The sequence below is a fragment of the Choloepus didactylus genome, chromosome 18 (genome assembly GCF_015220235.1).
Source record: "Choloepus didactylus isolate mChoDid1 chromosome 18, mChoDid1.pri, whole genome shotgun sequence".
Classification (NCBI taxonomy): Eukaryota; Metazoa; Chordata; class Mammalia; order Pilosa; family Megalonychidae; genus Choloepus; species Choloepus didactylus.
In genome coordinates, this window is record NC_051324.1 from 33,315,134 (window position 1) to 33,331,364 (window position 16,231).

The 16,231-nt window shown below is 39.3% G+C and overlaps 1 protein-coding gene and 2 pseudogenes across 1 annotated transcript in view; 2 read left to right on the forward strand and 1 right to left on the reverse strand.

Moving 5' to 3' along the window:
• The window catches only part of ZNHIT3 (zinc finger HIT-type containing 3), a 48,443-nt gene that overhangs the window by 13,323 nt on the left and 18,889 nt on the right, over nucleotides 1-16,231 (reverse strand). The window lies entirely within an intron of this gene.
• LOC119513514 lies at nucleotides 1,780-2,317 on the forward strand (annotated as a pseudogene).
• LOC119513764 lies at nucleotides 2,327-6,777 on the forward strand (annotated as a pseudogene).

Below are 16,231 nucleotides of genomic sequence, written 5' to 3' on the forward strand. Positions count from 1 at the left end.
TAAAAAAAAGTAACGATAAATCTATAGTTTTGGACATACAATGTATAAACATACAGTTTGTAACAAGTACAATCAACGGTGGGGGCACAGAGGAGTATAGAACAGTGTTTCTATATGCTATTGAAATTAAGTTGTTATAGATTTAGGTTGTTAAATTTAAGCCCCATGGTAACAACAAAGAAAATCTGTATATCTGAAAAATATATACAGAAAGAAATGAGAAAGGACTTGTGGTGGTTTGAAGTTGTTATATACCCCAGAGAAACAAGTTCTTAAATCTAATCCATTCCTGTGGATGTAAACCCATTATCAGTAGGGCCTTTCGATAAGGTTACTTCAGTTAGGGGATGGCCCACCTCAATCAGAATGGGTCTTAATCCTCTTACTGGAGTCCTTTATAAACGGAATGAATACAGAGAAAGCAAGACATGAAAGCCAGAAGCTGAAAGCAATGAAACCTGGAAAAGAAGAGAGAGACCAGCAGACGCCGCCATGTGTCTTGCCACGTGGCAAGGGAGACAAAATCACTGGCAGCCAGTCTTTGGGAAGAAAGCATTACCTTGATGATGCCTTGATTTGGACATTATCAGGGCTTCCAACTATAAGGCAATAAATTCCCGTTGTTCAAAGCCGACCCATTTCATGGTATCTGCTTTGAGCAGCCTGGGAAACTAAAACAAGATTCAAAATGGTCACTACAAAAAAATCAAATAAATATGAAAGAAGGCAATAATGGAAGAATTGAGGGACAAAAAAAGTATAAAACTTTTAAAGACAAATAGCAAAATGGTGAAAGTCCTGCATTATCAATAGTTACTTTGAATGTAAATAGATTAAACTAGCACACAATGGCTGAATGTATAAAAAAGCATGACCCAACTATATACTACTTACACAAGACTCACCTTAAATTCAAAGATACAGGTAGGATGAAAGTAAACGAAATATACCATGCAAGTCGTTACCAAAAGAGAGCTATGGTAACTATACTAATATCAGATAAAATACTTGCAGTCAAAAAATGTTACAAGGTACAAAGACACAGTATACTGATAAAGGGATCAATTCAACAAGCAGACATAACAATTAAAAATTTATATGCATCTAACAACAGAGCCCCAAAATATGAAGCAAATATTGATAGATTTGAAGGGAGAAATAGATGGATTCTACATTAACAGTAGGACACATAAATACACCACTTCTAAAAATGGATAGAACACGTAGATGAAGACCAATAAGGAAAGTGAAGACTTGAACAATACAATATCAACACCCAAGAACAGCAAAATACACATTGTTCTCTAGTACACATGGGTCACTCCCCAGGATTGAGGTCACAAAACAAGTGTCAATAAATTTTAAAATATGGAAATCATACAATATATCTTCTCCAACCACAATGGAATGAAACTAGACACCAGTAACAGAGGGAGAACTGAAAAATTCACAAATATGTGCAAATTAAACAATACATTCTGAAACAACCAATGTCAAAGAAGAAATCACAAGGGAAATAAGTAAATACCTGAGATGAATGAAAACAAAACATAATATACCAAATCATGGGATGCAGGAAAGGTAGTACTGAGAAGGAAATTTACAGCTCTACATGCTTACATCAAAGAAGAAGCTCTCATATCAAGAGCCCTGTGCTAGAGCCGCCATCTTGTGGGAGCAAAACCAATGCCTGGCTCTGAGCAGCAACAGCTGCCGCCATGGCCGCTGAGAGGTTTCTCTGGCTAGTGTTGATGACACCAGTTGGCAAGCACGGGGAATTTTTTTGCTAACCTCTTCAAGGGCCTCTTTGGCAAAAAAGAAATGCGCATTCTTATGGTTGGCCTAGATGCTGCCAGAAAGACGACTATTTTGTACAAACTGAAACTTGGTGAAATAGTAACTACTATTCCCACTATAGGTTTCAATGTGGAAACTGTAGAGTACAAAAACATCAGCTTCACCATGTGGGACGTGGGTGGCCAGGATAAGATCCGGCCTCTGTGGCGCCACTACTTTCAGAACACAGAAGGTCCGATTCTTTGTGGTCGACAGCAATGACCGAGAGCATGTGAACGAGGCCCGTGAGGAGCTCATGAAGATGTTGGCCGAAGATGAGCTCAGGGATGCTGTGTAACTAGTGTTCACTAACAAGCAGCATCTCCCCAATACCATGAACACTGCTGAAATCACAGACAGACTGGGATTGCATTCTCTGCACCACAGAAACTGGTACATTCAGGCCACCTGTGCCACCAGTGGGGACGGGCTGTATGAAGGACTGGACTGGCTGTCCAGTCAGCTCCGAAACCAGAAGTGAACCGAGACCATGTCCTCCCCACCTCCCTCTTCCTTCCTCCTCTTCGCCCTCCGCTTTACTCTCATGTGGCAAACTGTGCTGCTCTGTGGTATTGAGTGCCAGAAGCTGTTTCCATGGGTTTTGGTCACAGTGTCTATTGCACCATGCTGTAAATGTGGTGTACGCAGCCTGCAAACAGGTTTTTTATTTAATGTAAATAGTTTTTGTTTCAATGAGACAGTTTCTGGTACTCCTATGCAATATTACTCAGCTTTTTTTATTGTTTAAAAAAAAAAAAAAGGAAAATCAACTCACTGCTTAGTACTGAGATTTCAGATGCACTGGGACCTGGGCTTCCAGGGGTTACTGTGTTAGAAGAGCTGAGGGTGCCTCCACTTGGCTTCAGATCTACGTTGAGATCCATTTTGGTGGTTGGTTTTTAACCCAAACTCAATGCATTTTTTAAACTAGTTAAAAATAAAAGATAAGGAGAATGCTTGAACACACAGAAGGGAGAAATATGCCTAGTGTAGGTTTTGCAGTAACAACCTAAATACTAGTCCACCTGATTGTCTGTGTTTCCCTTTGGGAATGTGAGAGAAGGTGATACAAATCAAACCCACGATCAAATTTTGCATGGTCACAATAGAGATCCCTGTAATTACACTTTGTCTTTGGATCCTCCTGTATCTCACAGAGTTTGTGCTTATACTTGTGCTCACACGGTTACCTAGGAAACAAGCTTTGAGGCTGTGGTGTGGCCCGGCCACCGTGAGACCAGCAGCACCTCTGTCAGGTCTCTGGGACCCTAGAAGTCCTCGTGTCAGGGCCACTTGAGGACCCCCAGGAGGGCCTGTGCACTGGCCATGGGCATGGCAGCAGCCTCTGGCTCTCAGTTGAGAAGAAAGCAAGGAGCCACCAGCCTTTCATTTTGGTCAGGTATGTGGTGCTTTTGTTGGAAACCACTTGTCAGAGCCGAGAGCCTCTGTTACTCCCAGTGTTTACTCGGCAGATCTCTCGGGGGCCCTGGGGTCTCACTTCCAGAAACCCATGCAAGTTGGGAGAGTCATTCCATTCCAGAATGCACAGCCCATCTCAGAGCACCCCTGTCTGTATATGTGTGAAGTAGCTTTCACTCCCTCATCCTGCCAGGATCAAATTTGCCATAGGAAAAAGATGACCTCTATCCTTTTTTTTCTTTTGTATTTTGATAAACACTGAAGAAGCTAGAGCTGTTAAACTTTAACTTGGGGAAAAACCACCTCAGAACTGGTTTATTTGGTTTGTGGAACCTCTTACTGCTTTCAATACACAATTAGTAATCAATTGTTTTGTATACTTGTTTTCAGTTTTCATTTTGACAAACAAGCACTGTAATTATAACTACTGGAATAAAATCTCTTAACTTAAAAGAAAAAAAAAAAAAAACAAGAGCCCTGTGCAGACTTGAATCTATGATGTTCCCCACAAAAGCCATGTTCTTTAATGCAATCCTGTAGGGGCAGACTTATTAGTCTTTTGATTACGGTGGAACTTTTTGATTGAGTGTCTCCATGGACATGTGACTCACCCAACCATGGGTAATACCTCTGATTAAATTACTTCCGTGGAGGTGTAGACCCCACCCATTCAGGGTGAGTCGTGATTAGTTCACTGGAGTATTTAAGAGAACTCGAGAGCCGACACAGAAGCTTATACTTGGAAATGCAGGCAGAAGGACATTTGGAGAAGCTAAGCTAAGAGATGAAGCCCCGAGTTTGCCCTGGAGAAGCTAAGAGGGGACCCCCAGATGCTTAGAGAGAAACACCCTGGGAGAAAGAAGCAAAGACACAGAGGAACTGAGAGAGAGGAGCCCAGAGATACTTTGGAGAAAGCCATTTTGAAACACAACCTGGGAACAAAGGACCAGCAGGCACCAGCCACGTGCCTTCCCAGATAACAGAAGTGTTCCAGATGCTACTGGCTTCCTTCAGTGAAGGTATCCTCTTGTTGATGCCTTAGTTTGGACACTTTTATGGTGTTATAACTGTAAATGTGTAACACAATAAACTCCCTTTATAAAAGTCAATCCATTTCTGGCATTTTGCATAACAGCAGCATTAGCAAACAGGAAAAGCCCCAAAATCAAAACTGGTGGATCAAGAAAAAGAGTAAACTAAACCCAAAGAGAGCAGAAGGAAGAAAATAAAGATTAGAGTGGAGATAAATTAAACAGAGAATTAAAAACCAATAGAGAATCAATTAAAACAAAGTTGGTTCTTTGAAAACATCAATAAAATTGACAAACCTTAAGCTAGATGAAGGAAAAAAAAGAGAATGCAAATAACTAATATCAGAAATGAAAAGCAAGGCATTACTACCCACTCCACTGAAATAAAAAGGCTTAAGAGGACACTATGAACAAATTGTACAACAAAAATTTGAAATGAACAAATTCCTAGAAACATACAAATTACCTATATTGTGTTAAGAAGACACAGAAGATCTCAACAATCCAACAGTAAGTTAAGAGACTGAATATCAGTAATCAAAAACCTTGCAATAAAGAAAAGCCCAGTAACAGATGGCTTCACTGGTGAATTTTACCAAACATGCAAACAGGAATTAACATTAATCCTGCTCAAAGGCTTCCAAAAAAATGAAGAGGGAACACTCCCGAATTCATTCTACAAGGTCAAAATCACCCTCATACCAAAGCCAGATAAAGATATCACAAGAAAAGAAAATTAAAGATCAACATCCCTTCTGAATACAGATGCCAAAATCCTCAACAACATACCAGGCAAACCAAATCCAAAAGCATATTAAAAGAATTATACACCATGATTAAGAGGGATTTATCCCAGGTATACAAAGGTAGTTCAACATAAGAATGTCAATTAATGTATTTCACCATATTAACAGAATGAAAGGGAAAAAACACATGATCTTATCAATTGACAGAGAAAAGGTTTTTGACAAAACCCATCACCCCTTCTTGATAAAAACACTTAGAAAACTACAAATAGAAGGAAACTTCCTCAACAAGATAAAGGGCATATATGAAAAGCCCACAGCTAACATCATACTAAATAGTGAAAGACTGAAAACTTTCCCTTGAAGATCAGGAACAAGACAAGAATGACCGCTGTCATCACCGTTACTCAACGTTGTACTGGAAGTTACAGCCAGGTCAAATAGGCAAGAAAAAGAAATAAAAGGCATCCAAATTGGAAAGAGAGAAGTAAAACTTTCCCTATGTGCAGATGCTATGATCCTATATACAGGAAATTCTGAAAAATCCACAAAAAAGCTCCTAGAGCTAATAAATGAATTCAGGAAGGTAGTGGGGTACAAGATCAACACCCACAAATTGGTATGTGTCCATATACAAGCAATGAACAATCTGAAGAAGAAATCAAGAAAAAAATTCCATTTATAATAGCAACTGAAAGAACCAAATATTTAGGAATAAATCTAACCAAGGATGTAAAGGACTTGTACACAGAAAACTACAAATTCCTGCTCAAAGAAATCAAAGACCTAAGTAAATGGAAGGACCTTCCGTATTGATGGATTGGAAAACTAAATATTGTTAAGATGTCAAGTCTACCCAAAGTGATTTGCAGATTCATCACAATCCCAATTAAAATCCCAACAGCCAATACTAAAAGCCAAACTGGCTGCCCCAAGGAAGCCCACATAATGCAGCTAATGGGGGCTGCATAGCAATCACCTATGGGAAGGCGGCGAGGGGGACCCCAAGAAGAGCCACCTCCAGGACTCTGCCTCTGGAGCCACACAGCTCTCGCTTGGGCAAGATTCTAGAATTTGACCCTTGATATTTACCCTTGGCCATAACCCATAGGGCCTTTGGCACCAAGCTCTTGTGCTGTCAACTGGGAATAATAGCTACCTCAGAGTTGTGAAGATTAAAGAAGATTAAAAGAAGATTAAAGGAGGTTCCACTACCCTTGCTATAAATTTTGAGCTGTATTTGAAAAATACTGGCTGGGGGGAGGGGATAAAATTTTTCCTCATGGTTAATAAAGGACAGACCCAAGTTTCTAAGTACTATGAACACATGGAGATTAATAAGTGGACACTTGATCAATGCCTTTTCATTGAATATAATGATTTTACACTGATATACCGCCAGTATGCAGCTCTTTTCACTGTGGTTGGAGTTAATGACACTGAGAACAAGACAGCTATTTATGAATTCATCCAAAACTTTGTGGAAGTTTTAGATGCATACTTCAGCTGAGTGAGTGAATTAGATATGATGTTTCATTTGGATGACGTACACATCATTTTGGATAAGATGGCGTTAAATGGCTGCATTGTAGAAACTAACCGTGCAAGAATTCTTGCCACTCTACTAATTTTGATAAGATGTGAGAAAGTTGAATAACGTAAGGCCCGGCTAGACAACACTGATTTACAGGAAACACAAATACCATGGAATACCTCTCAATATCTGTAGCCCAAAAGAATCTGAAAGGCCACACATAGCAAAATGGGGTATCCTTCCAAAGACATTATAAATAGGCATTTTCCACATTTCCTAAATAGAAAACAAAACTGTATTTTAAAATACGATGTACAAGGAAAATTTTTATCTAAACTGAAATATGCTTTATTTTCTAGCTGTAGGCATTTTTTCCCACCTTAAAATTTGGGAAAAAGGGTTTTGATCTGTGCTTTCCTTCAATTATTAAAGAAATTTTTTTTTGGTGCGGTAACATATATAGCATAAAATTTGTTATTTTGGCCATTTTTCAGTGTACAATTTGTTGTGCTGCCATCACCACCTGCCACTTACTAAAGCTTTTTCATCACTCCAAACAGAAACTCTTTACTCATTAAATAATAATTCCCCATTTCCCTTATCCCCAGTCCCTGGTAACCTCTAATATACTTTTTGCTCTATGAAGTTGCTTATTCTAACTATTTAATGTAAGTGGAATCATATAATATTTGTCCTTTTGTATCTGGCTTGTTTCACTCAGAATTGTGTTTTCAGGGTTCCTCCATGTTGTAGTATATACATACTTCTTTCCTTTGTATGGTTGTTGGATATACCACATCTTGTTGTTGGTATCCATTCAGCTATCGATGGACAACTGCGTTGTTTCTACCTTTTGCCTAATAAGAACAATGCTACTATAAACACTGGTGTACAAGTAAAAAAAAAAAAATTCCCAACAGACTTCTTCATAGAAATGGAAAAGCCAGTAAGGATAAGGTGCCCTTAAACAGCCAAAACCATCTCAAAAAAGAACTAAGTTTGAGTACCCACACTTCCCAATTCTAAAATTTATTTACAAAGCACAGTAATCAAAACAGCATGGGACTCAGTGTGACTGTGTGATTGCGAAAACCTTATGGCTCGCACTCCCTTTATCCAGTGTACAGACAGATGAGTGGAAAAATGGGGACAAAAATTAGATGAAGAATAGGGTAGGATAGAGAGTGTGGAAAGATTTAGGTGGTTTTGTTTGCTTTTATTTTTATTTTGGAGTAAGCAAAAGGTTCAAAAATTGATTCTGGTGATGAATGCACAACTGTATGATGGTGCTGTGAACAACTGACTGTACACTGTGGATGACTGTAGGGTGTGTGAATATATCTCAATAAAACTGTATTTTAAAAAAAGTAAATGAACAATGAGGGGAGGAGGGGAATGGGATGCTTTGAATGTTCTTTTTTATTTTAATTTTAATTTTGTTTTGGAGAAATGAAAATGTTCAAAGACTATGGTGATGAAGACACAACTATATGACAATACTATGAACTGGTGTACACTTTGAATAATTGTCTGTTATGTGATTATATCTCAATAAAATTAATTAAAAAAAAAAAAACAAAAAAAACAGTGTGGTACTGGCAGAGACATAGACCAAAAGAATCAAACAGAAAGTTCAGAAACCAACCCTTTCATCTATGGCCAACTGATTCTTGACAAGTCTACTCAATGGGGAAAGAACAGTTTCTTCAACAGTGGATGCTGGGAAACTAGATATCCATATGCAAAAGTATGAAGATAGACCCTTACTTCACACCATATATAAAAATTAACTGAAAACGTATCAAAGACCTAAATGTAAGAACCCAAAGTATAAAACTCCTATAAGAAAACATAAAGAATCATCTTCAGGACCTTGAATTAGGCAATAGGTTTGCAGACTTTATACCAAAGCACAAGCAACAAAAGAAAAAAATAGATAAATGGGACTTTGGCAAAATGAATCAAAGGACTTTATCGTGAAAGTAAAGAGACAACCTATGCAACAGGAGAAAATATTTGGAAACCACATACCCAGTAAAGGTTTAATATCTTCACAAAGTTTAGAATTACTATGTGACCTAGCAATCCACATCTACATATATACCCAAAAGAATTGAAAGCAGGGACTCAAACAAGTATTTGTGCATCAATGTTCGTGATGACATTATTCACAAGTGCCAAAAGATAGATGCAACCCAAATGTCCACCAACTGATGAATGCACAAACAAAATGTGGTGTAAGACACAATGGAACATTATTCAGCTGTAAAAACTAATGAACTGGGGCAAGATGGCAGACTGGTGAGCTGTATGTTTTAGTTACTCCTCCAGGAAAGTAGGTAGAAAGCCAGGAACTGCGTGGACTGGACACCACAGAGCAATCTGTCTTTGGGCATACTTCATACAACACTCATGAAAATGTCGAACTGCTGAGATCAGCGAAATCTGTAAGTTTTTGCGGCCAGGGGACCCGCGCCCCTCCCTGCCAGGCTCAGTCCCGTGGGAGGAGGGGCTGTCAGCTCCGGGAAGGAGAAGGGAGAACTGCAGTGGCTGCTCTTATCGGAAACTCATTCTACTGATCCAGACTCCAACCATAGATAGACTGAGACCAGTCACCAGAGAATCTGAGAGCAGCCAGCCCAGCAGAGAGGAGACAGGCACAGAGGAAAAAAAAAAACAACACGAAAAACTCCAAAATAAAAGCAGAGGATTTTTGGAGTTCTGGTGAACACAGAAAGGGGAAGGGCGGAGCTCAGGCCCTAAGGCGCATATGCAAATCCCGAAGAAAAGCCGATCTCTCTGCCCTGTGGACCTTTCCTTAATGGCCCTGGTTGCTTTGTCTCTTAGCATTCCAATAACCCATTAGATCTCTGAGGAGGGCCCTTTTTTTTTTTTTTTTTTTTTTTTAATCCTTTTTTCTTTTTCTAAAACAATTACTCTAAGAAGCCCAATACAGAAAGCTTCAGAGACTTTCAATTTGGGCACGTCAAGTCAAGAGCAGAACTAAGAGAGCTCTGAGACAAAAGGCAATAATTCAGTGGCTGAGAAAATTCACTAAACACCACAACTTCCCAAGATAAGGGGGGTGTCCGCTCACAGCCACCATCCTGGTGGACAGGAAACACTCCTGCCCATCGCCAGCCCCATAGCCCAGAGCTGCCCCAGACAACCCAGTGTGACGGAAGTGCTTCAAATAACAGGCACACACCACAAAACTGGGCGTGGACATTAGCCTTCCCTGCAACCTCAGCTGATTGTCCCAGAGTTGGGAAGGTGGAGCAGTGTGAATTAACAAAGCCCCATTCAGCCATCATTTCAGCAGACTGGGAGCCTCCCTACACAGCCCAGCAGCCCAGAACTGCCCTGGGGGGACGGCACTCACCTGTGACATAGCACAGTCATCCCTCAACAGAGGACCCGGGGTGCACAGCCTGGAAGAGGGGCCCACTTGCAAGTCTCAGGAGCCATACGCCAATACCAAGGACTTGTGGGTCAGTGGCAGAGACAAACTGTGGCAGGACTGAACTGAAGGATTAGACTATTGCAGCAGCTTTAAAACTCTAGGATCACCAGGGAGATTTGATTGTTAGGGCCACCCCCCCTCCCCAACTGCCCAGAAACACGCCCCACATACAGGGCAGGCAATACCAACTACACACGCAAGCTTGGTACACCAATTGGGCCCCACAAGACTCACTCCCCCACTCACCAAAAAGGCTAAGCAGGGGAGAACTGGCTTGTGGAGAACAGGTGGCTCGTGGACGCCACCTGCTGGTTAGTTAGAGAAAGTGTACTCCACGAAGCTCTAGATCTGATAAATTAGAGATAAGGACTTCATTAGGTCTACAAACCCTAAAAGAACCCTATCAAGTTCAGCAAATGCCACGAGGCCAAAAACAACAGAAAATTATAAAGCATATGAAAAAACCAGACAATATGGATAACCCAAGCCCAAGCACCCAAATCAAAAGATCAGAAGAGACACAGCACCTACAGCAGCTACTCAAAGAACTAAAGATGAACAATGAGACCATAGTACGGGATATAAAGGAAATCAAGAAGACTCTAGAAGAGCATAAAGAAGACATTGCAAGACTAAATAAAAAAATGGATGATCTTATGGAAATTAAAGAAACTGTTGACCAAATTAAAAAGATTCTGGACACTCATAGTACAAGACTAGAGGAAGTTGAACAACGAATCAGTGACCTGAAAGATGACAGAATGGAAAATGAAAGCATAAAAGAAAGAATGGGGAAAAAAATTGAAAAAATCGAAATGGACCTCAGGGATATGATAGATAATATGAAACGTCCAAATATAAGACTCATTGGTGTCCCAGAAGGGGAAGAAAAGGGTAAAGGTCTAGGAAGAGTATTCAAAGAAATTGTTGGGGAAAACTTCCCAAATCTTCTAAACAACATAAATACACAAATCATAAATGCTCAGCGAACTCCAAATAGAATAAATCCAAATAAACCCACTCCAAGACATATACTGATCACACTGTCAAACACAGAAGAGAAGGAGCAAGTTCTGAAAGCAGCAAGAGAAAAGCAATTCACCACATACAAAGGAAACAGCATAAGACTAAGTAGTGACTACTCAGCAGCCACCATGGAGGCAAGAAGGCAGTGGCACGATATATTTAAAATTCTGAGTGAGAAACATTTCCAGCCAAGAATACTTTATCCAGCAAAGCTCTCCTTCAAATTTGAGGGAGAGCTTAAATTTTTCACAGACAAACAAATGCTGAGAGAATTTGCTAACAAGAGACCTGCCCTACTGGAGATACTAAAGGGAGCCCTACAGACAGAGAAACAAAGACAGGACAGACACACGTGGAGAAAGGTTCAGTACTAAAGAGGTTCGGTATGGGTACAATAAAGGATATTAATAGAGAGAGGGGAAAAATATGGCAAACATAAACCAAAGGATAAGATGGCCGATTCAAGAAATGCCTTCACGGTTATAACGTTGAATGTAAATGGATTAAACTCCCCAATTAAAAGATATAGATTCGCAGAATGGATCAAAAAAAATGAACCATCAATATGTTGCATACAAGAGACTCATCTTAGATACAGGGACACAAAGAAACTGAAAGTGAAAGGATGGAAAAAAATATTTCATGCAAGCTACAGCCAAAAGAAAGCAGGTGTAGCAATATTAATCTCAGATAAAATAGACTTCAAATGCAGGGATGTTTTGAGAGACAAAGAAGGCCACTACATACTAATAAAAGGGGCAATTCAGCAAGAAGAAATAACAATCGTAAATGTCTATGCACCCAATCAAGGTGCCACAAAATACATGAGAGAAACACTGGCAAAACTAAAGGAAGCGATTGATGTTTCCACAATAATTGTGGGAGACTTCAACACATCACTCTCTCCTATAGATAGATCAACCAGACAGAAGACCAGTAAGGAAACTGAAAACCTAAACAATCTGATAAATGAATTAGATTTAACAGACATATACAGGACATTACATCCCAAATCACCAGGATACACATACTTTTCTAGTGCTCACGGAACTTTCTCCAGAATAGATCATATGCTGGGACATAAAACAAGCCTCAATAAATTTAAAAAGATTGAAATTATTCAAAGCACATTCTCTGACCACAATGGAATACAATTAGAAGTCAATAACCATCAGAGGCTTAGAAAATTCACAAATACCTGGAGGTTAAACAACACACTCCTAAACAATCAGTGGGTTAAAGAAGAAATAGCAAGAGAAATTGCTAAATATATAGAGACGAATGAAAATGAGAACACAACATACCAAAACCTATGGGATGCAGCAAAAGCAGTGCTAAGGGGGAAATTTATAGCACTAAACGCATATATTAAAAAGGAAGAAAGAGCCAAAATCAAAGAACTAATGGATCAACTGAAGAAGCTAGAAAATGAACAGCAAACCAATCCTAAACCAAGTAGAAGAAAAGAAATAACAAGGATTAAAGCAGAAATAAATGACATAGAGAACAAAAAAACAATAGAGAGGATAAATATCACCAAAAGTTGGTTCTTTGAAAAGATCAACAAGATTGACAAGCCCCTAGCTAGACTGACAAAATCAAAAAGAGAGAAGACCCATATAAACAAAATAATGAATGAAAAAGGTGACATAACTGCAGATCCTGAAGAAATTAAAAAAATTATAAGAGGATATTATGAACAACTGTATGGCAACAAACTGGACAATGTAGAAGAAATGGACAATTTCCTGGAAACATATGAACAACCTAGACTGACCAGAGAAGAAATAGAAGACCTCAACCAACCCATCACAAGCAAAGAGATCCAATCAGTCATCAAAAATCTTCCCACAAATAAATGCCCAGGGCCAGATGGCTTCACAGGGGAATTCTACCAAACTTTCCAGAAAGAACTGACACCAATCTTACTCAAACTCTTTCAAAACATTGAAGAAAAGGGAACACTACCTAACTCATTTTATGAAGCTAACATCAATCTAATACCAAAACCAGGCAAAGATGCTACAAAAAAGGAAAACTACCGGCCAATCTCCCTAATGAATATAGATGCAAAAATCCTCAACAAAATACTTGCAAATCGAATCCAAAGACACATTAAAAATATCATACACCATGACCAAGTGGGGTTCATTCCAGGCATGCAAGGATGGTTCAACATAAGAAAAACAATCAATGTATTACAACACATTAAAAACTCGAAAGGGAAAAAAATCAATTGATCATCTCAATAGATGCTGAAAAAGCATTTGACAAAATCCAATATCCCTTTTTGATAAAAACACTTCAAAAGGTAGGAATTGAAGGAAACTTCCTCAACATCATAAAGAGCATATATGAAAAACCCACAGCCAGCATAGTACTCAATGGTGAGAGACTGAAAGCCTTCCCTCTAAGATCAGGAACAAGACAAGGATGCCCGCTGTCACCACTGTTATTCAACATTGTGCTGGAAGTGCTAGCCAGGGCAATCCGGCAAGACAAAGAAATAAAAGGCATCCAAATTGGAAAAGAAGAAGTAAAACTGTCATTGTTTGCAGACGATATGATCTTATATCTAGAAAACCCTGAGAAATCGACGATACAGCTACTAGAGCTAATAAACAAATTTAGCAAAGTAGCGGGATACAAGATTAATGCACAGAAGTCAGTAATGTCTCTATATGCTAGAAATGAACAAACTGAAGAGACACTCAAGAAAAAGATACCATTTTCAATAGCAACTAAAAAAATCAAGTACCTAGGAATCAACTTAACCAAAGATGTAAAAGACCTATACAAAGAAAACTACATAACTCTATTAAAAGAAATAGAAGGGGACCTTAAAAGATGGAAAAATATTCCATGTTCATGGATAGGAAGGCTAAATGTCATTAAGATGTCAATTCTACCCAAACTCATCTACAGATTCAATGCAATCCCAATCAAAATTCCAACAACCTACTTTGCAGACTTGGAAAAGCTAGTTATCAAATTTATTTGGAAAGGGAAGATGCCTCGAATTGCTAAAGACACTCTAAAAAAGAAAAACGAAGTGGGAGGACTTACACTCCCTGACTTTGAAGCTTATTATAAAGCCACAGTTGTCAAAACAGCATGGTACTGGCACAAAGATAGACATATAGATCAATGGAACCGAATTGAGAATTCAGAGATAGACCCTCAGATCTATGGCCGACTGATCTTTGATAAGGCCCCCAAAGTCACTGAACTGAGTCATAATGGTCTTTTCAACAAATGGGGCTGGGAGAGTTGGATATCCATATCCAAAAGAATGAAATAGGACCCCTACCTCACCCCGTACACAAAAATTAACTCAAAATGGACGAAATATCTCAATATAAAAGAAAGTACCATAAAACTCCTAGAAGATAATGTAGGAAAACATCTTCAAGACCTTGTATTAGGCGGCCACTTCCTAGACTTTACACCCAAAGCACAAGCAACAAAAGAGAAAACAGATAAATGGGAACTCCTCAAGCTTAGAAGTTTCTGCACCTCAAAGGAATTTCTCAAAAAGGTAAAGAGGCAGCCAACTCAATGGGAAAAAATTTTTGGAAACCATGTATCTGACAAAAGACTGATATCTTGCATATACAAAGAAATCCTACAACTCAATGACAATAGGACAGACAGCCCAATTATAAAATGGGCAAAAGATATGAAAAGACAGTTCTCTGAAGAGGAAATACAAATGGCCAAGAAACACATGAAAAAATGTTCAGCTTCACTAGCTATTAGAGAGATGCAAATTAAAACCACATTGAGATACCATCTAACACCGGTTAGAATGGCTGCCATTAAACAAACAGGAAACTACAAATGCTGGAGGGGATGTGGAGAAATTGGAACTCTTATTCATTGTTGGTGGGACTGTATAATGGTTCAGCCACTCTGGAAGTCAGTCTGGCAGTTCCTTAGAAAACTAGATATAGAGCTACCATTCGATCCAGCAATTGCACTTCTCGGTATATACCCGGAAGATCGGAAAGCAGTGACACGAACAGATATCTGCACGCCAGTGTTCAAAGCAGCATTATTCACAATTGCCAAGAGATGGAAACAACCCAAATGTCCTTCAACAGATGAGTGGATAAATAAAATGTGGTATATACACACGATGGAATACTACGCAGCAGTAAGAAGGAACGATCTCGTGAAACATATGACAACATGGATGAACCTTGAAGACATAATGCTGAGCGAAATAAGCCAGGCACAAAAAGAGAAATATTATATGCTACCACTAATGTGAACTTTGAAAAATGTAAAACAAATGGTTTATAATGTAGAATGTAGGGGAACTAGCAGTAGAGAGCAATTAAGGAAGGGGGAACAATATTCCAAGAAGAACAGATAAGCTATTTAACGTTCTGGGGATGCCCAGAAATGACTATGGTCTGTTAATTTCTGATGGATATAGTAGGAACAAGTTCACAGAAAGGTTGCTATATTATGTAACTTTCTTGGGGTAAAGTAGGAACATGTTGGAAATTAAGCAGTTATCTTAGGTTAGTTGTCTTTTTCTTACTCCCTTGTTATGGTCTCTTTGAAATGTTCTTTTATTGTATGTTTGTTTTCTTTTTAACTTTTTTTTTCATACAGTTGATTTAAAAAAGAAGGGAAAGTTAAAAAAAAAAAAAAAGAAAGAAAGAAAGAAAAACAAGGAAAAAAAAATGATGTAGTGCCCCCTTGAGGAGCCTGTGGAGAATGCAGGGGTATTCGCCTACCCCACCTCCATGGTTGCTAACATGACCACAGACATAGGGGACTGGTGGTTTGATGGGTTGAGCCCTCTACCATAAGTTTTACCCTTGGGAAGACGGTTGCTGCAAAGGAGAGGCTAGGCCTCCCTATATTTGTGCCTAAGAGTCTCCTCCTGAATGCCTCTTTGTTGCTCAGATGTGGCCCTCTCTCTCTGGCTAAGCCAAGTTGAAAGGTGAAATCACTGCCCTCCCCCCTACGTGGGATCAGACACCCAGGGGAGTGAATCTCCCTGGCAACGTGGAATATGACTCCCGGGGAGGAATGTAGACCCGGCATCGTGGGACGGAGAACATCTTCTTGACCAAAAGGGGGATGTGAAAGGAAATGAAATAAGCTTCAGTGGCAGAGAGAATCCAAAAGGAGCCGAGAGGTCACTCTGGTGGGCACTCTT